This window comes from Gobius niger (genome assembly GCF_951799975.1).
Source record: "Gobius niger genome assembly, chromosome: 1".
In the NCBI taxonomy this organism is placed as follows: domain Eukaryota; kingdom Metazoa; phylum Chordata; class Actinopteri; order Gobiiformes; family Gobiidae; genus Gobius; species Gobius niger.
Genome location: NC_136852.1, coordinates 25,586,235 through 25,608,052, shown reverse-complemented (window position 1 = coordinate 25,608,052; position 21,818 = coordinate 25,586,235). Strand labels below are relative to the sequence as shown.

Below are 21,818 nucleotides of genomic sequence, written 5' to 3'. Positions count from 1 at the left end.
ACACAGCCCACAAATGATCACTTTCACTGGAGAAGACTTCTGTGTTTTTTCCCTCCTAAAGCTAAAGAATAAATTCAATGACAAAGTTAAAATACTGACACTCAAAAACAATTGGCTTATTTAACTTTAATACAAGCTCACAGCAAGCAAGCACAAGGTCATCTCCTATAAAGAAAGTAAATAAGTGCTTTATTTGTCAAAATCGTGTTCAGGTGTTAGTCCTGAGCCACAGCGACTGAGCCCCGCCACTGTGGGCCAACCTAATGATTTTGGAGGTAGAGAAAATCGCCTTCAGTTTCCCCTGATCCTGAAACGGTGCAGCGCCTCCTGGGTTTGTCCCTGTTTCAGAGCATGGTGTCCTGCACTGGTCCGCTCCACCTCTTCCTTCCTCTTGCGCAGCTCCCTCCGCTCCACAACTGTCTAGCGTAGCAGTTAGTCTGTTTTATTCTCCAGTGAACATCCATTAGCCGCAAAAATAGAAGGCATGTGTGGCTTAGCTGTGAGTCTTGCCCGGATACCTCCTCGTTTGTCCCTTTGTTGTTTCCTGCAGCACCCCTTGCGACGCCTTGTGACAAAATGTGTAGGTCTCAATTGCCTTTAGCTCAGAAGCTAGCTTTAAGCAAGCTGCTTTCTGCAGGACCATTATGGACTCTGAGCAGCAAAAAGAGAGAGCAACCAAACAGAGGGAAACTAAAGAGAAGATTGACAACTGAAATTGAAAGTATTTGGTGTAGGCGCAAAGGAGGTGTCTTTGGCTGCTGACACATAAAAAAAACATCAAGAGGTAGACTTCTTTTGGGGACAAATCCAAAGTTTCCCGGTGGGCCATTGATCCCTTACTCCACGCTTTCCGAATGCCTGTCTTTTGTCAGGAGAAAAAGAAGTTGCCGTACAGTGCAGCGAATAAAGGAACCCAGTGGGTGCATTGCAGAGAAGCAGAAATAATTGCATAAGACAGACTTTAACACTCCAGAGGCTGAGAAAGACTGCAAGGCCACAGTCTGTTCTCCTTTTGCACAAAAACTCATTTTAACCGTTCGCCTCATTGTAACCGCGACATTGTGCGAGTACTCAAGGCTTGCGCTCTGTGTTTAAGGTCTCAACAGAATTGTAAACACAAATTTCCAACGCGCCTCCAAACAGCTTGAAATGATAGATGGTTATTATTTGAAAATACAGTGCGCTCAACAGCTCCTGCCAAATACAATAGTACGCCTCATTGTGTGCAATTTTCCAAGATTTTGCACCAAACCTGGAATTAAGCCAGTTCAAAATGTTGTCCACCATTCTATTTATAGGGCTCTTTGTGATAGGGATGGAAAGTCTTACCCTCAAATACAATTTTCACACAGAAGTATCTGGATTATCCATAGCCTCTGTAATGTTCTGTATGTCCTTGAGTGTGATTTTGGGGTCTGGCTCGTGTGTCCAGACCACCCCTCGCCTCGGCGGCCCATCGCTCTGGGCCTCATTTGTTCTGCCGCGAGCTGTGATCCCTTCGCGCACGTACATTCAGGCGTAGGAGGAGAGTTCAGTTTGTGTTATTTCGCCGTCCGTTTTTGGTTTTTTTTCGAAGCCTGCTGTGTAACGCTATCTGCCCCTGTGTCCCGGAGGCTTCCCCCGAGACAAGTGTAACAAGAACTGAGGAGCGGAGCCAAAATGTGAAGGGAGGAGATGAGAAAAACAGGATATAAAAGAGTGGAGCCACACGGGACGCTCTCGACGACATGTTTTCTAACCTTTTCAAAGTGTAAAAAGGAAGACCGAGCTACTCTTAGACATCCGCTCCTCTGATTGGTCAGAGTGTGTGACAGGCGGATTTAACCAATCACAGCAAAGTGTGAGCTCTCTGAAGAAGCTTTAGATACCTGACAATAAAATATAAAGTACAAACTAAGTGCAGTTCAAAGAGTTAAGTTATTTGTGACTTCATACTGAACATCTGTTTCCCAATATTTCCTCCACAAATGAAATAAAACAGTATTTCATGACTGTGCATTGTAAACCAGGCGCTTAAATCACATTTATTTATTACTATCTGATAGAAATGTAATTTCCAATCTGCTATAACACACTCCCTGATCTCCACCAGTCTCGCAATCATGCTTTTAATTTAACACGCAAAGTGGGTTAAGGTGGGTTGTGCCGAAAGAGACACACCACAATGCAACCTTTTTACCCATAACAAAAATGGCCGACAGCTACTTATGCTTCAAAGATAGAGTGTTCCTGGGCTACTAATTGAAGACCCTGCCCATACCTCACACTATCAATGACGTGCATTACTTGACAATAGTTCCTCTCAGTTCCTTGGATGGGTATTGGCCAGAACACAATGGTGCTCATAATGTCCATCTCTTCTCCCTCTGACACGCTGACTAATAGTCGAAAATGTTCATATTGTTTCCTGCTGAATTTCTACAAAGTTGCATCATTTGCTTTTGTTAGAAACCGTTGCATTTAGTCAAATCTCTTTCTTTCTTTTTTTTACCTATTTGAAAAAAGCAAGCGTTAAATCGCTTCGGACAAGAGAAATTGCAAACCAGATTCTCCTTCAAGCTGATGCAACAAAATGAAATTCTGTGCTTTAACAAACTATGAATGAGGCTTTATTCAATATTAGTGCTGGAGATAGAATATTACACAAAGGTCGTTTGTCCGCTACAGCTCTGGTTTTCTTATTACTTTATTGAACTTTTGCTTGATACGCAGGTCTAGAATGTTGCCAAAGAAGTATGTGTTGTTTTTGTTTTGCTTCTTTGTCTCAAGCTGAGTGGATCACAGGCCAGCACTGCTCTTTCTTCTGAGCTATCATCTAGAATTGGACAAAGCTGCATCTAGGTCTCCTTTTTCATAACTTATTCATTTCTCAGACACCGGTCATTGTGTGACACTGTTGCCCTGGAGCAGACGAATGGAGACACGACTGGAAACAACAGCCTTTCCGAACAAGCCAAACCAGATTTCACTCGTTTATTATTCTACGCAAAGAGTCCTCATGGTTGGGTTTGACCTGCAGGTTTACCAATCAGAACATCGAATGGTCCACTCATGTCGAAAAATGATGACTTACACGAGTGAAAAATAACCAATAAAAAAAACCACAGTAGACTTGGAACAGCAAAAGAGAGAAGCTATAAAGTTCGCTTTGAATGATATGAGGTTATTTGAGAGGAAATGTCTTCCGCGTTTGAGGGATGCGCCACAAATAAACAACTGTGATTGGATCGTAAAATGGGACGATATAAATGATTTGCTCAAAGGAGGACTCCAGATATTTCGGGGGAAGAGAGTGGACTTGAATGGCTTGCCAGGCTTTTCCCAACCTCTGCCAATCACAAAATCCCTCCATTCACATATACACAGGACGGCTCCATTCAGTGTCTTGCCAAAGAACACAATGTAGCGAGGGTCAGTGTGTCGAAATGGAAGCTATCACGCCTGTACCAACAAACTACCACAGATGCACTGTGCCAGTTTACGGGGTCTCAACTCTTTTAACTCTTTGGCATCAGTCAGAGACCGCTCCCGGTGTCAGTCTGTGTGTTGTGTCAAGTGTAACAGATCCAGTCGTCTCTCTCCTCAGCTCGGGCTGGAGGCACCACTCCACAGCAGCATCCGCCACCACCACAGTGAGAGCCAGTGAGCCGTGCCTTTTCTCCCGCAAACAGACTCTTCCCCTGCTCTCCTCAACATTATCGCTGACATTTGGACTACCCACACACACACACACACACACACACACACACACACACACACACACACACACAAACCCACCGCACAAATGCAAGAGGTCGCAAGTTCCTCTCCAAACTAATTAGCAGTAAATTCTTCCTGCTGACATTCCAAAATGGCAGCAAACTTATTAAATTACCGCCGCGGCCCCCGACGAGCCACCGGTAGAAGCTGACGTAACAGCGAAGTTTCTAAACACGGTGGAAGCTTTGAAATGTCATTATGTTTGTTTGATAGCAGGGAAATCATTGGCGGCGGTGGGTAATTTAGAAAGGCTTGGAAGCAAAATGGCAGAGGAGTCAATGAGGGCTTTTGCACAAACAAAGTGGACAGAGGGAGGAGCAACAGTTAGATGAGCAGCAGCTGATGTTTCAAGGGCTGAAGAAGACAATGGTGGGATTGTGTTGGGTAAAGAAAAGCAAAGACGTAGGTCTGTTGAAGGCAAATGACAAAAAAATCTGTTCAATCATTTAGTCCTGAAATGGGTCCCGATCAATGTTGAGATGTTAAAGTGAGTCTAAGAAAAATGGTTCGCTTAGGCCCTGTCCATACGAAGTCAAGCTGAGGACCAAACGCAAAGATATTTTATCAGTCCAGTGTATCGTCCATACGAGCCCGACGGTTTGAGGGTCTGTAAACGAACATTTTCCGAATAGCTCCCAGAGTGGAAAGATCTCAAAAGGCCGTTTACGTGGCAGAGTTGTTACGTCTCCGCAGTTTTTACTAAAACGATGACATCACAGCACCAGACTGGTGTCTGTTATCCATAATCTACTGACCTTATAATGAGTTTTATTCACTGCAGTCCACAAGCCACGGGTAGAAAAACACAAGTAGAAAAACATGGCCAGTCAGTCTGTGTTTTTGGACTGACAGTAAAAGTCACTGACAGGTTTTTCTGCTTTAGTCCCGTTAAGTCTGAAGAATAAACTCGTGCCCTCATCTGTTCTGTAGATCGTAAATTCTTGAATCAGTTTCATTTTCACTGTTTACATTCCACAAAAATATTACAGTTCCTCCCCCCTTTACATCTTGTTCTATTATCTGTGTTAGCGTCACAGCGCCTCACACAGGCCTGGCAGATGAATTGCGCCGCTTTCACAGACCTGAGTCGACCAATGTGGATGCACACCTTTACTAAGCTGGCTTCGAGCGTACAAAGAAAGTTTCTGAAAATATAAGGGTTTTGTCTTTGTGTGGATATAGCCTTAGTTCCCCCCAGTGGACTCATTATCATATTGAGGTACAGAGGTTTTGTGACTAAAACGGAGTATGTTGTTTAGTAATAATTACTCAATAAATTAGAAGGTTTTCAATAATATCATTTATCGCAGCCTCAATCTATCAAACCTTTTTGTTTTGTTATTGCATCAGGCCTATGAATGACTCAAAGCACAACTCTTGACGATGGAACCACATTATTAAATGGTAGCAAGCGCCAAAAAAAAAAAAAAAAGAAATAGGCAGTTTCTTTTCTCACTAGTCACAATTTTAAAACAAGCTCCCAACAGGTTTTTCCCTGCGGAGACATTAAGGCTCAAACAAAGCCGGTATTGTGCATTTGTTTGTCAGAAAAAAAGCCCCAAAGTAGCTTAACAAAAAACTGTGTGCAGGCAACACCGCATGAAAGGAAAGATGCTACCTCAGATGAACTTAAGAGGATAAAACCCTGGCAATGGCTCGAAGCGTCACGACAGCAGAGGAAAAATGAGACCGCTTTGTTCTAATGTACTGTAGTATTGGACACTATAACCCTGCTCTAAGTTGTTTTCAGAGCCAAGACGTCAGACCAGGCAATCACCGATCTTCCATCTTCAAAGCTCAAAACTAATGGACAGGCAGACTGGTCGTTTGAGTAAATAGAGCGCTTTGATTCTCCGTCCTGTGATTAAAGTTTAGGGCTGAAAATCCCAGCTCTGATGCCGTGATACTGACGGTCAGTGGTAAGATAAACGACCTAATCATGCGCATTACTGAAAGCCAAAGCTTTACCACATGTACGAGCTCTAAATAGATACGCAAATATGAGATTAGACGGAACAGAGCAATATGGTGCTGCAGTGGAGTCTCCAATGATATACGATGGAAATTTGTATGACGATATTGTACTTTTTATTAGAGATGCACTGATCCAACATTTTTTGCTTTCGATGCCGGTGCAGGTTTGAGTGTCTGCCGATATCCGATATTAACCGATACTAAGAGAGTTTCTTAAAAGTAGTTGCTGTGAGTGAATAACTGGACTTTCTACTCCAAATATATGACCTGCTCTTAAGGATACATTAACATGAACAACTCACCTAAAGTGATCTGATCACTACAAATTGTGCATAACTAATATGTCCGATCAGTTATTCTTTAACAGCTTTTCACAAACTAAATACAGACACATGGCCACTGACTGCAGCGGCCGATTTTATTTTATTGGACTACTTTCGGTGATGGATTTCTGTCTCAGCCTTGATTAGTTGAGGCTAGCATTAGCATACTGGCGCATGCTTTAACGTGCTGTTGTTCGCATTTTGCGCAGCGATCAAAAACACATTTGCAAAGGTTAAATCTAACTCAGAACACTCCAGGTCCTTAGCTTCAAAATGACTTACAGCATGCCCACATTCACTTAGATTTAGTTGGTGAAAGTTGTGTTTTTAAAGCGGTGAGAGCCAAAACTAGTATCGGTTCAGTGCCGATACCCGATATTGTATTTTTTCTGGTATTGGCTCCGATATCCAATACCAGTATCAGATGCATCCCTACTTTTTATGATGAAGAAATGGCTTAAATTCAAGGTGTGACTGATTCTTATGTAGTCATGCTAATCGTTTCAACAGTACATATTTTCTTCTTATTTCTTATATTATTATAATGATGAGCTTAAACTGTGAATGCGCTGGCTACTGTAATTTTCCCATTGGCAGACAACTGCGTATATAGAAAAATCAGGAACAGATTGGTTAAAATTACCATAATTGCAGCAAATGCAATCATTAAAATTCTATTAACAAAAAACAGCAACGGGGCTTTTCTTTTCTGACAAAGCCGGTTGAGGAGTTGAACCCGGGACCTTGTTACTATAAGGCTTGAGTGCCAACAGCAACGCCAATGTGCAGCCCTGTTTTTATAGTACATTTTCCTTTACATTCCAACAGAACGTATGGAACTGAATGCGTTTGCCGTCATCTAATACTAATAAACTAACATTGAGCATAAATCCATATCTTTTCCAGTGGATAATAGCCATGTTAAGTCCACAGTGCAGCAGCACTCGCTCGTGGTGACAGAATGAGACGTAGCAGCAGAACGCATGAATAATGGATCAGCTCTTGTTTATTGGCCTGGGGAAAAAGCGCAAGGGAGCGACGTGTAGCCCACTTTTAATCTGTAATCTGTCAAAACCAGAGACCAGCGCACCACCAACTACATTCAATATGGTTCAGAGCAATGCCGCGCCTCCTTACACTCGGTATTTACAGAAAGAGGGGAAACGGTGAAGTAAAACAGGTCAGCATAACGTGATGACCACCTGGCAACAATGAGTGCAGTCCCAGATCTTAGCAGTTTCATGTGGAGCTTTAAACTGGAGGATACTAAGCATGTTTTTGGTTGATAGGGGAAGACGGAGCACCCGGAGCAATCCAAACACGATATGGGGAGAACATGCAAGCTCTGCACTGAAAGGCTCACGCGCTTTAGGCATCGAACCCTGGACATTCTTTCTTTGGGGCAAACTAACTTTTCAGGCGCCATCAGGGCTGGACTGGCCATCGGGAGTACTGGGAGTTTTCCTGGTGGGCCAACGTACTTTGGGCCGGTCTGACCTGATGAGAGGTCCCAATTTCATGATATATCCACTAGGGGTATCTGACGCTTTTTATACCCCGGCGTTGGCATGCTTTCTTTATGTTATGGTTCCCAGATAATCTCGTATGTACATGAGCAATGGGCTTCGTCGGATATAACATTACTCCTGCCCCTCACATCATATTTGCCATTATAAGAGGTTATTGTAACACCCTGCAGGACACACAGAACCTCAGGCCTCTCTGTTTTTTTATAATTGTTTTCTGCCGATTGTTTTCTGCCAGTCCAGCCCTGGGTGCCATGCAACATACTGCGATGTCCATGTGAGAACTAACATTGACCTAATCCTTTGGGGTTTCAACAATGTGTGTCATCTTTCATCTCTTTCTTCTTTCAGTTAAACAATCAGTGCATGTAGAAAACACTTGACAACAACACAGAGTTACCAAAACCAAGTACTAGAAATGCAGATACTTGATCATCGACAAGTGACACATTGTTACCAGCTTTTGCTTTTGCTTCACAACAGTACCCTCCTTGGACCACTTTGGAGAGCTCTACGGACTCGTAAAGACCAGGAGCAACATGCAAGAGCTGCGATTTTGGAGAAGCTCTCACTAGCAGTCCTGCAATCAAAATGATTCTAGTCAAACTTTGTCAAATCCGTACTCTTGCTCATTTTTCCTGCTTCAAATTTGTGGTGTCAACAAAACGAGGTAATGGATTTTCCCTTTTGATGCCAGTGAGCATGTTGTGCTTACCAACAGAGAGACGTCCTTATCTACAAAACAAAACCCCATTTTTTAGAGATTTCAGCTTTAGAAACATCAAAGTCAAAGTGGTGTTTTCACATTGCTTTTTTCCCAGTCTCGGGACAAAAAGCCCGAAACACAAAGTGGTGTCTTTTATTCACAATCAGTAGGAAACTCCCAGGGTTCGTTTACTACAAAATTGAACATTCAAATTTTATGATTACACTACACGCTAATGCTTTTATGGTTTGTTGTCCCAAGATGGCCACTGTTGGGTTTTCTCAGCGGGAGAGAAGAAAGCATGTTGTTAGCGGCTGATATTAGAGGCTGGTTAGTCATGTGAATTTCAAAGTAAGTGCTATTCAGACATAATGGGTTTATATTCAGAGTGCGCCGGTGTAAGGGCTCCAAGTTGTTTTGTTTGTCACAAGCCATAAACAGGGCTTTAATAGTAAACTGTGTAGTCTGTTGATAATAATCTGACCTATACGACCTTTAAAGTGATAGGCTGGAAGTCTTAATGTTTTACAAATTTTTAAAAATGTGCCAGTTCCTCCACTTTTATGTAGAGTAAGTAATATATTTTGTGTAAAGTTCCTCATTCCCGGATCTCTGCAACTAATCAGAGTCTCACATCCTCCTGCGTCGACCAATGAGATGAGCTTATCCTGTGAACCGGCTTGTCAGGTCCAATCAGGCGGGGGGGGGAGGAGCTTGATGGTTTACTTTTGAAAATTCTGTTCCTGCTCTCCTCATTTTGTAAACTAAGAAGGGCTTTCTGGTTAAAGAGCGGGAGGAATTTGATTGTTTACTTTCAAATTTTTCTCCTCACTTTGCAAACTTACAGACCATCACTTTAAAGCGGTCCGCCTTCATGTAGAAACCCTTGAATAGAAATGATTGTAGACCCAATTCAAGTCCATACATCATTCACATAAAAATAAGCTGGATTTGAATTTGACTTTATGCGTATCTGTTCAATTATAATCAGTACTGAGTGTAATTGCTATTTTTTGTAAATGATGAAAACATATGAGGAACACTTATATAAACATTGGAATTTGTATTATTGTAGGGCTTCGTAGGAGCTTTGGAACTATTCGAGGGGCCACAACGGGCTGGACTTTGGGAATGCCAGAGACACATTTGTCCACTGCTTGTCCAGCGCCCAGCTATAAAACCGGGAGAACTGCGAAACATCTGGGATTCAAACCCAGGACCTTTTTGTGCCACGATGTGAGAATATGCTACTCACCAAAAAAGCTCATATTATTAAGCACTTCTCAGACTGACTATAATTGCTTTCACTACTGTAATATATCACCTTTTAAACTCTATGGGAAAGCTCCTTTGTGAAAGAAAAAAAACTCCTGTCTCTTTGACTAATTTCATCGACTTTCTCCCAATAAAGCTCATTGAGATCAGGTGAACTCCTTTGTTTTGTATCGATTCATACCTGGGTATTTGATGATCTCTAAACTCGCAGTGAACTCAGAAAAAGAATAATCCCACAGAGCTGGTCTGAGTCACTGATATAATCCATTAATATTGATGCGTTGAGGGAGACTTAATGTATTCTAATATAATGTACGGCATTCATTTAAAAGCCGTCGTCTGTTTCTCGTCGGCTTCGGAAAAGAGCGGGAGACAGATTGTAATAGTAATCACGAGCTGATTGTGATTAAAAACATCTGCCGGGTGATGCATGGGCCCGGATCGGAGCCCACGCGCACGGCTTCCAGCGCTGCGTCGCCAATCAATGGATCTATACATCAACGCAACAATCAGAAGTATTAGCAATAACAGGGAGTGGGGTATAATAAGGGGAGAGTGGGAAAAAAACACTCTCAACCTTGACGATCACTGCGGGGCTCGAAGCAGGAGGTCTGGCTAATACGGAGGGTGACATTGTCCATGCAACAAAACTGGAAGCTATTTAGATTAATTACAGTCGGTTCTTACAATATAAATGAGTGGGTCTCACACTTTTAATTAATGGCACACATAAGACTTTCTCGGGCCTAGAACAGTATTGACTTTAGTTGCAAGCGGAAAACCTATTAGATACATGGCATAATGAGTGTAAAGGGAAAAAAATAACAACAGGGCTTTGTGCAACAACAACAACAACCTCCTTGATATTACAACAGTTTTATATAGGAACAATTAGCACTACAGATTGCAATCTTTGATCTTGTACGTTGTTCGGCTGGATAAATATAACAACGTCTCACAGGAAACAATAGGCATTGGCAAAAGCAACAAGAGGTGAGACGCTGCAGGTGAAGAGGGGAAAAAATGTCAACTTTTGCTGAACATTACTGATGTAAGTCACTAGAACCAGGGACACGAGTGGGCAGCCCAAGTTTCGAGAAGTTTTTTTAGTTGGTGATTTTTGCTTGTTTGCAGAATCGTTCAGTTGAAGCCACGAAGAAGCCTCTCCATGCATAGCAGTATTGGTATATGTAAAAGCATAAACTTTTAGGTTCAAACCGGCTTGTTTGGGGAGATTTCAGAGCATGCAGTAGGGGCGTGACTTTACATACTGTTGGATGGACGCCACAAAGATTGTATCAGACGAGCTGAACCGTGGACGTTACAACAAACATGTTGGAAGTACTTCTGCAAAGTGGATTTATTAATCACGGATTATGTGGCGCCGCTTCCTCATGAAGAGCCTCGATAGCAAAGCAGCAACAGAGAAGCCGATTCCTCTCTTTGACATATTTCCAGTTCCTAAATTCAACTTGCCACATCTTCTCCAAATATCATCATGTGTTACACATTGTTGGAAACTTTGGAGACTACACTTTCCCAAGCTTTGTCCCGCTCAAAATAAAATAAAAATATTTTGTGCCTAAAAACTGCCTATATTTTCAGCGACAAAATGTAAATAATGGATAGGCCTTAGAATTTGGATCTTGTTTAGTTTTTTAATGAGGTATATCATAAGTGAAAAAATCTGTAAAAACTCAAATGTGTGCCTTGTTTTTCTGGTTTCAAAGCTCAATAAATCAGGCTGGGAACTAGAAAAAAAATCTCTCTGAAAAAATCTTTCAAATTGTTGTTAAGTCCAAGACTGGGAAGTTTGGAGTCCACAGGGGCAACTATAGTGGCTATTTCGTGGAACACAAACCTAATCTTGAGTCCAGTGGACTTTTTGAAGGGCTGACTAATGATATAAATGGAGTAAATCTGAATAGGTTCACTCTGCTGTATAGCAATATACTTTTGAACCAGCTCGGTCGACTCATCAACTTCCAGAAGCCAAAATGAAGGCTTTTCAAACTCTGCACGCACACACATATTTCACTTGTGTCTTCAAAACTTCTGTCCGAGTTTGGACTCAGATAATGCAACAGTGACTAATGTAACTAAGACAAGCACCGCCTCGCATTCATTTGCACACTGACTCTGATTTGCATGTTTATCTAATGCCATGAATAATGCATCGGCTCTCTACTGTTAGCACACACAAGCGCTAATAGTGGGGATATCAATTTAGGCAACAGAGGCTCCACGCTCCAAACAACGCCCGCCACAAAGGGGGGAGCACGCCGCGGCATGTTTTTTTTATTTTATTATTTAATCTTAAAATAGATCCATGTCTCGCTCTGGCTCTCACTCAGGCGTGGGAATGAAGAGAGCATGAATATAAATGGGGAGTGGAGGCAGATTAGCATGCTAACAGCTACGTTGGGACCGTGATTGCGGCGTGAACACTGGCCAAGTTGATTTATTTATAAGCCGGTGGTGTGTTGCCCGAAGCGTGGGCCTGTCAAAGTGACGGAAAACCAGGAACTCAAATGGGGCGCCATAAAGTTCACAGCGGCAGTAAACTCGCAGCAGGCGAAGATCGGAGTCGTCAAATCGAATCATGGGTAAGGGGTAATACAGGAGAGCTATGGGGGAGGTGATGGGCATGCGGCAGGAAACAGAGAGGCTCTACTGTCCATGACTATTTTCTCTGTTTGAGATCGCTGTCCGATACAAAGAAGGACAAGAGAAATCACGATTTAGATTTCACTGAGTTCTTACTTGGATTAAAGGTGGGGCGTGGGAGATCATTTTCACACATGGAATTACAAGTAGGGGAGGCCGGGTATGGTTGTAACACTTTTACACTTCAGTACCTGTAACTTACGGAACTTTTGAGCTAGAGTTCTCAAACTTTCATACAAAGTACCCACATTTATTAACTACAGATGGCACTGCAAGAATATCACAGACCTCGTAAGTTGATGTCAAATGCATGGTGGTCCTTTGTTACAACCAACCCCATTACTAACACATGATGGGGTAAGTTGTAGCAAAAGAGATGTTTTAAATGATTTAAATAAAAGAACAATGCAGAATGTCATATGCTTGCCTCATGTTAGAGTCAGTCCATAATACAGCTCTAAAATCTGAGACAAATAGTCCGCCAACACTTCCTCCTGCACCTCAGAGAAAACTCTGTTGCTGCTCCAGTAACCTCCACTGGGAAGATCAGTGGACCCTGGTCTCTCATCTTCTGCAGTGTTTTGTAGTAGGCTATTTGCCCAGTGTTATGTGGCAGATCCCATATGATTTCTCAACTGATCTGATTGATTTGCCCTTCTGTCTGACCTCATCAGATGCTTTTTTTTAAAAACATTTGGTAACACTGTATTATAATGGTACATGAGTTCATGCATGATTTTCATGATCATGATTTGTTGAAAGGACAAGATCGCGAATACAAGCGGCCGAAATGAGTTTCCATCGCAGGGTGGCTGGGCGCACCTTTCGAGATCGGGTGAGGAGCTCAGTTACCCGGGAGGAGCTCGGAGTAGAGTCGCTGCTCCTTCACGTCGAAAGGAGCAGCTGAGGTGGCTCGGGCATCTGTTTCGGATGCCTCCTGGTCGCCTCCTGCGGGAGGTGTTCCAGGCATGTCCTAGTGGGACAAGGCCTCGTGGAAGACCCAGGACACGGTGGTGGGACTATGTCTCCGAGCTGGCCTGGTGTCGCCTCGGGGTCCCCCCAGAACAGCTGGAGGAGGTGTGTGTGGATCGGGAAGTTTGGGCATCTCTGCTGAGACTGCTGCCCCCGCGACCCGGCCCCGGATAAAGCGGAAGAAAATGGATGGATGGATGGATGGATGATTTGTTGATTATTTTATTGTCATTTCATTGCTGTTTTAGTGAATTCATGGTATTCTTTTGTGAACCTCATGATCATGATGAATCATTAAGATTTTCATGTACATTCATTAGAGTAGTTAGACGTTTAATTCAGGGATGAAGTCAACCATGAACCAACATGTGATCATGTTTGTTTCAGAGAAGTCATGATTTAGTAATGCATGAATGTATCATGAAATCATACATTAATTCATGCAGAAGTTCATGAAAATCATGCATGAACTCATGTACCATTATTATAAAGTGTTACAAACATTTGAAAGCACCTCTGTTAGTCTTTCTTTCCCACTGCCTATGTATTCTGTAAAAGTATTAAAATCAAGAAAGCGTCATTAGTTGTATGTAAGAGGATGTATGTCAGCCATTTTTAGCAAGCTGTATTAGCATAATGGTTTGAAATTAGCAGAGGAAATGGGCATCACATTTTTCCTGAGACACAACAATTTAATCTTATCTAAGTCATATGGTTTCAGGTGCAATAGTATAAGGCACTAAACAATAATCTTGGTCAAAAAATGTACTTTCTTACCACAAAATCCTTTTTTTTCCTCTATAGAATCTGAATGAACCTGTTTATAACCTTGACAATCACCATATGGGATCAGGGATGAAGTGGGTAAACACTGACATGTTCATTTGACTCCTATCTTATCCCTGAGTGGTGGAACTGGTGGTGTTACAACTCTCCCCATGTGACAACCATACCCGCTCTCCCCTACAGGCCAAAATTCCCAGTAAAAATGTTTAGGATCAATCTTGTATTGTTGTCAAGATTGATCAATAGTTTTACTTTGGATTTAAAGCGCAGTCAGGGCTTTTGTCTGTTCCACTGCATAATATGGCCAACCACTCTGATCCCATTGTCTCAAAGCCCCTGCAAAGTACTTTATTCATTCCCGGTGCCAAATGCAATGAGTTTTGTGGCAAAAGCTCTTCAAAAAGTAGTTTAATCTGAAGCTGGAATTTTGAAGACGCTCTGCCTCTCGTCCTAGAACCTGGAACCAGTGATCAACCCCTGGCTTGGAAACTTGATTTATGCACTACCCTCGAGTGAAGGAGTTAGAGCTACTCCAAACTGTTGCTTTGGCTCATTTAACTGTCTATTGCCCTGAACTGAGCTAAAACCCAGGGTCTCGCCTCAGCTCAGGATGGATGACTGCACTTTCCTGGAAGTGAGATTGCAGATTTAGCTAATCAAACATTAACAACAACCACTTTGTTCTGTGTGCGTGTGACTAAAACAAATATCTTACCGTATTACTCCCTTGAGACGTCCCCATAGCTAGCACTTCATCGCAAGCACAAACACTTCCCAACCGTCAGTAACTCAAAACCCATGGTCAAAATTCAAACAACAGAGCTCGGAGCACAGACGCGATTGAAATCTTAGCCACACACATCGCATGCGCCTCCTTAGTATTTGCTTATTTATGTGCTTAATGCTCGGCCCAAACATGGCTGGCCTGTGGCCCGGAGAGCGTGGACGTGTGACTGGACGAATGCATCGAGAGAGGGGCTTCCTGACAGCTGCAGGCAGGAGATGGATGGAGCGGTAGGGGCCACAGAGACCTGCGCTGGAACCAGATCCTGCTCAGCCTGCTTCTAATCAATGAACAACAGCAGCCTCAAACCATAATGGGCCTATGAAGTTTCTCCTGCGCTCTGATGTGGTCAATATTAACCAGGAAAACAACTGCTAATCCACTAAAGACACTCCATCATCCTGCCACATGTCACCAGTGCTCCATAAGTGTATGTTTATCTGAAATGTGTTGTTATTCCCATGTGATTGACATGTACTATGCCATATATTAAATATCTATATCTGCTTTGGTGTTTGGGAAATGATTGATTAATGGTTACAATTCTGGAATTAGTTGCCCATTCATACTATTTTTTCGAGCGTTTAACCATGCTGTAATGATCAGTCCTCATCAAAAACATACCTAGAGTGGTGTTTTGTTTTGTAGTGTTTTGTTTCACTCAGGCATGTTTAGGGCTTGATGCCATTAAACAATACTGGTGTGGTATTGAAAGAAAATTTTAGGTACGACTGGTATCGAAAAAGTACCAGGAAAAGGAAAATACAGTTTTGATGCCGTAGGTCCATGGGACAGCATTAGAAGAAGTGACTTTGTTGGTTCAGCTGAAATAAATGACTATTTATCAGCCCTTTTTTTTTTCTCCTTAATGTTTGTTTTTCACATTTTTCTTTTACAGATCTTTTCCTTATTTTTGCCCCAATTTTTATTATTTGTTTCCTTATTTTTGCAGTAATTCTTCCTTTTTTTTCCCCCGTTTTTTTTTTTCAGTGTTCTTCCCCATTTACCACACAGTTTCTTGACATTGGAGATGAACCCGATATTGTCAATTCGTCTTCTATTATTGTTCTGTTTTCTGGTTCTAGATGACAAATATTTAGGTATCAATAAAAAGTATCGTTAGGGTATCAGTATCGTAAACCAAGTATCGTTGAAGTACCTGTATTGTTAAAAATGTAACAGTGCCCAGCTCAGTACGCATGTTTCAGTAATCCAGCATTGAGGATTACAAAATGCTGGAGACATTTATGAGGACAGTCATTCAGTCCGTCTCCTTCTTCCGCACCCAAAATGCCTGCCCATGCTCTGGAGTACGTCACACAGTTAGATGCACACCAGAAGCTCGAGGATGTTTAAGGTTTTTCCGTCAAATCCAGTCCATGGCCAAGCTCTCGTTCCCACATTGATTTGCCTGATGACAGTATCTTTATTGTAAGTTTCATTTTTCACTGCCTCCCTGGAATTCAATACTTAATATAGTCACTTATGTGGGTGAAACTGTTGAAAAAACTGTGGTCAAGTTGGACTCGTAGCTTCAGTAGCTTCTGCTTCAGTCAGGGAAAAACCTGCTTTATTCGTGTTAATTTCTCACCAAGTGTAGATGAGATTAGACACTTGACTGATCCTGAAAGAAAGAGTAGATGTAAAGATCTCATTAGCAGCCATAGATTACAGAGTCTCCCCGCTCCTGTCTGCAACTCCAAATAGCCTCGCTGACTATTACCCGCGGCAGCCATAAGGTAACTATGCATCACACCTCTAATCATGAAACACTGCTGGACTAATGAGCGTTATTCTTGATTAAACTCTCGGATCTGCCGTGTTTATGGAAAACGTCTGTGCAATGCGGGGTGACCCGGGGTGCCGCTAACAGTAGGCTAACGCTGGAGCCCGGAGCTGTTCACACTTCTTAACTCCGCAGATGTTTTGGCTCCGCACAGATGTGGACTTCTGAGCGCAGCATCTGGACGGCATCGAAAACTCTAAAGTGCCCCAGGTTTCTCCCCACCTTTTTCATGTTCCAATCTGCAACAAGGCCTTTAACCGACTCCAGATCATAGGCCCGGGCCATCTGAGCGAGCCACTGGGATAATATGTCACTAATAATATGGTATTAATCTGTTATACTATATTTGAAGACAATAAGGAATAGCCTATTTCTTTGGTTTGGGATCCTGGCTTTTATTTTAGAAAATGTCCTTAGGGTTGAACATAAATACCACAATTATTCTGCTGTTATCAAATGTACTTATACATAGCGCCACCCGAGGCCGCCCATTCCACTCCTGCAGTGAAACCAATGTCACCCATTGGAACGCCCTTCCCTTTGGTCCTCATGGCGGGGAGCTGACATTGCTGTAATACCACCCTCTTGTGGTCAGGGGCGACTCCAAAAGACACCTGGTAAACAGGGTTCCTATGAAGACTTTGACCTCGCTCACACAGTTTAAAAGCCTGGCTCCAAAGAGTTTTTTCTTTTTCTAAAAATTGCTATGACCCATGTGACAACGCTGGGCTAGGAGTCATATTTTTAACCACTCTGGATTTTGTATATTAGAAATATAAAGCTGAAGCCTAAGTCTATGATTGACAGGCTCTGGAGCACTGTGGAGGCAAAAAGGCGGGACGTCCCAGGTGGACCGGCTACGAGCCTTTTAAGGGACAGGCTTCGTAGGAGGAGATTGTGGAGCCATGTTAATTTCACAGACCACTGGGGATTATTACTATGAATGGGGCTGAATGGAGAACCGGTTATCTCTTATATCTATGAGTGAAACAGAAAGCATTCAAACTGAATTTGCAATGAAAGAAAGCGGAAAACGTGCTAATCTCCACAGGGGAATTGACATTTTGATCATGTCCTGTTTCAGAACAAGTTTGCTGAAGGTGTCTAGACTACAAATTCAGAGAAACTTCAAAGATTCGGGGGAAAGATAGCATGGTATAGGCCGTTCAAGAAAATCCGTGGCCTAATTTTTAAGTTACAAATCTCACGTCAACAAGAACCAGACCGTTGCTTTTGTCTCGCGTGGATCAGCAGCCTCATTAAGATGACAAGTCAGTTTGCGGTAAAAAAAAAAAAAAAAAAGTGACCATATGGCACCCCTATCTTTCCGACAGACAGCGACTTCATGCCAGAGAATCTATATCACACCCTCAATTTAAACACAGGGCCATAAACATTCTGCGCTGTCCTTTTCACCCTCGTCCGCCAATCCCCTTTCTCCCCAATGTAATTAAACAGCAGCCCATATGCTAAAGTCTGTTACAGCCTTCAACTCAATGTGTCACGAATGGAAATGGCCCGGGCGTCTTTGTGCATATATATACAACGCTTACCGTCCGCTACCGATGTATTTGCTTTCATTGGAGCGTTACGAGTCCTCGCCTTGAGCTGAGAACAGACTAAAACCTGGCACGGGCTGAAGCAGAGGTTAAACGCCAATCAACGGCGCACTTCAATGCTAAGGGGGTTAATGTGTTAGGCCTAATTCAAGACTCAGGCCACAGACTCCTCGGGCTACGCTCTGTCAGGCTTTAGCTTTAAACACATGCACAGTGCAACATTGACAGCCACGATTATGAGGTCTCCCTGGCAGCGTCCGATGCGGGTCTTTCTGGGGGGAGGAAAGGCAGCATTGTATTTATTTAAACGTCAAATGAAACTAAACAATTGAAAATTTGAAAATGTCCAACAACTGTGGTTCTTGGCATCAGAAGGCATCGTATTAGGAAGACATTAAGAGAGTTTTTGGTTCCAACATGACTCTTTCCCAAACAGTGTCCAGTAAAAGGGCGTAAGAAAATGCTCAAGAATTAAGGATTAAGGAATGAAGCATCTCAAGGCCCTACGTGCAATTTGTCCCTGTTTTGAAACGTTGACTTAAGTTTACACTGTTTGCGATGGTTCAAACTACTTCCTATAACTTTCCTGTCACTTTCCCAACATCATCTTTCTAAGCACGTCTCGCAATTTTCAGGGAGCAAAGCAGAGCTGCACCGGCACGGTAATGACAACAACAGCTACAGCCTGCTAACAATGCAACTTTCGGGTTTTAAATCAATGGGCAATAATGTCAATCTACAATGACAAAGCAAATCGAGTCTCTTACAGGTCGACCAATATGGGTTCTTCTAAGGCAGATGCCAATTTTTGCGGATTTCTATTGGCCGATACTTTTAGCCGATTTTTCTAAATGTTTAGTCTTTAATTACTTTAGGTGAAACAATCATAGTTTCTGTCCCAGCTTTGATTAGCTGCCGTTAGCATTAGCATACTGTTGCTAGTTTTTGCTAATTTTGCACGCCAATCAAAAATACAATTTCAGAGTTTAAAGGAATAGTTCACCGTTTTTCCATACTGAGATATGTTCTTACCTGAGCTTAGACGAGTTGATGCGTACCTGTCTGGTCTTTGTGCGTGCCCTCAGTCACGCAAAACGACCAAAGAAGTTGATAGCATTTGGCCTCTCCCAATGTATTCCTATAGCTTCAAACGGGGGTGAAGGTGGAAGCTACCACGCTCTTCCACGGGCACAACTCGTCTAAGCTCAGGTAAGAACATATCTCAGTCTGGAAAAATGGTGAACTATTCCTTTAAAACTAACTCAGCATGTCCATATTCACTTAGATTTAGCTGGTGAAACTTGTGTATGACAGACGTAGCTAATACATTTTCATTGCGATGCTTCTCAGTTCCCCGGCGGCCTAGGAAGTTTTGGGGGGACTCATTTTAAAGCTCCGACTTAACTCTTTCCGGGAGGTCTCTATCACTTTCAAGATATTGGCTTTTATCGACGCTAGATTTTTAAAAATATTATATGAACCCCAAATATCGGCTTGATATATCGACATGGCTCTTCTACCCCATAACCCGCTCCAGTTACAGTAACATGGCAGATTACAACAGGAAGAACATCAGGAGCTGTTTCACTGTAGCTGTACCTCAGATGAGAGTTAGTCGAAAGAAGAAAAAAGAAAAGACTCATTCAGCATGCATTGAATTCACTCCACGCTCTCCTTTCAGCTGGTCTTTCTTTAGCGGCCCCTTTGTTTCGAGAAGCCTAAAGCGAACCGCACTGTCTGCTTGTGCCCAAACCCTTCACGGCGGCTCCGTAATAAGTCATCACAGAAAGAGGCTCCTCTCAAATCTGACCTTTGCTTCGTCCAAAACAGCCTCCAGCCACAATCAGTGCGCAGCCGCTCAGCCGTGACTCATGACATTAATCTGAATCTTAATATCGGACAAGCGGACGAGCCAGCAGTGAGGATCCAATATTTATTGTTGAATTCAATTTGCAAACACCAGCTCTGGAAACAAGGCCGCGAATGCATTGTTTACACTTCAAAAACATTTTCTAAGGACCAGGATAGCTCTTCACTCCTACATAGTGGGTAGTCCATCCATCAAAAAACATCAAACCATTTTTCATTCAATTAACGTCACGAAAGGCGCTGACCACCATATCTGTTTGTTGTTATTCGTAAGTCTATTTGTCCCACAATGTCCACAAAAATCAGTCAGATTTGTGGTCTAGATTCAATCAGTTTTCTCCCTTGTCAAAATGAATGAACCGGGAAACCGCAACGGACAACACTATAGTCCTTACCTCAGCCTTAACCACTTCAGGATCAAGCGTGAACTTGACTTTGGGACCGCCGATCTCCAGTGGCCAAATGCTGGGTTTTAGTCCCATCCCCCGCCTCAGCTCGCCTCCTCTCTGCAAGAAGTAAACAGAACGCAAAGTTTAGGGGAACTTAGAGGACTTTTTCAAGAGCACTCATGTGTCCGAGGTCGGAGCAGTATGACATTTTAGCTCAGTCACAAAAGAGGAGAGTCGAGCATCCAAATCATAAATGAATCAGACTCTTGGACCTGGATTTAGTTGGAGAATAGAATAAAAACATATACTCAATAATCGTTACACAATGCTAGCTATACAAGGCCATATGCAAAGGTTATTTCATTAGGATAACATTTCAAGACCAGAAAACCAGGACATTTTGATAAGAAATTTCAGATTTGTGACGAGGTGACAGTTTTGCGAATATTACATTCGTAGGAACAACTCACTATGGGACAGACTTTTGTGGCGAGCAAAAAAGAGAATGCTTTGGCAAAGAATTATAACAACTACAGTGAAAAGCAGCACTTGGACAAAGGCACTCGAAAATTTGAGCTACTTCCCGGTCGGTGGGTGATTTTTGAAGTCTGCAACTCAGCAGTTGAATATCTATGGCAGATTATGTTTGTGTAGGGTTTGAGAAGTCTTCCATCAGAGACATACATTTCTCACCTCAACAGGCTTCGTCAACAGTAACGTTCTTTTGGCAGCAGGCGAACAATATGCCGTAATTTCCGCATTATAAGCCGCTACTTCTTTCACACGCTCCAAACCATGTGGCCTATAAAACACGATGTGGCTAATTTACACATGGTGACGCGCTAACAGCGCTGCGTTTAGATCTTATGCCTGAGCAATACCAGAAATTCGGGCCAAGATACCATATGGAGGATTTGTCCTGCAGTTCAGCCATTTCTCCTACTTCGGACCGCTACCAGACTGCGGCGGGAGAGGGGGGAGTACACGTGCTGAGTGTAGGTCACGTTTCTAAAGCATGGCGAGGCGAGCGCTTTGTTACCAGTGCTTCACCAAGACCATTGCTTTAGGCTCTTTATGAAAGTATGGAAGACATGGGGCAGACACCTGCGGCTTATAGACAATTCAACCTGGATAGACTCAAACAGACAAAAGCAGGAAGTTTAGGAAGACATCGATGTATGAAAGTCAGTATAGATAAACAGCTTGTAGTTAGGGATGTCTTCCCCGGAGCCTGGACACTGGTGGTGGTATGGAAGACCCATGAAGATGCAGCAGGCAGAAGCCGTGGACGGAAGAGGTGGAGATGGGGTGGAGGCGGGTCGCAGTGCAGCTGGGAAGCGAACAAACCATGATTGCTGGGGCTTAAAAGCGGGACCGAGGGCAATGATTGGCTGCTGCAGAGGTGTGGCTCTTACGCTGATGGCTGAGGTGGAGGTGTGGCCC

The 21,818-nt window shown here is 42.9% G+C and overlaps 1 protein-coding gene across 7 annotated transcripts in view; it reads right to left on the bottom strand.

Moving 5' to 3' along the window:
* fat3a (FAT atypical cadherin 3a) overlaps window positions 1-21,818 on the bottom strand; it is a 187,583-nt gene that overhangs the window by 101,446 nt on the left and 64,319 nt on the right. For all 7 annotated transcript variants that reach the window (XM_079558052.1, XM_079558054.1, XM_079558055.1 and 4 more), the window contains exon 2: window positions 20,382-20,492. The gene's annotated coding sequence lies outside the window, so the exon portion shown is untranslated. The remainder of the gene's footprint in view (window positions 1-20,381; window positions 20,493-21,818) is intronic.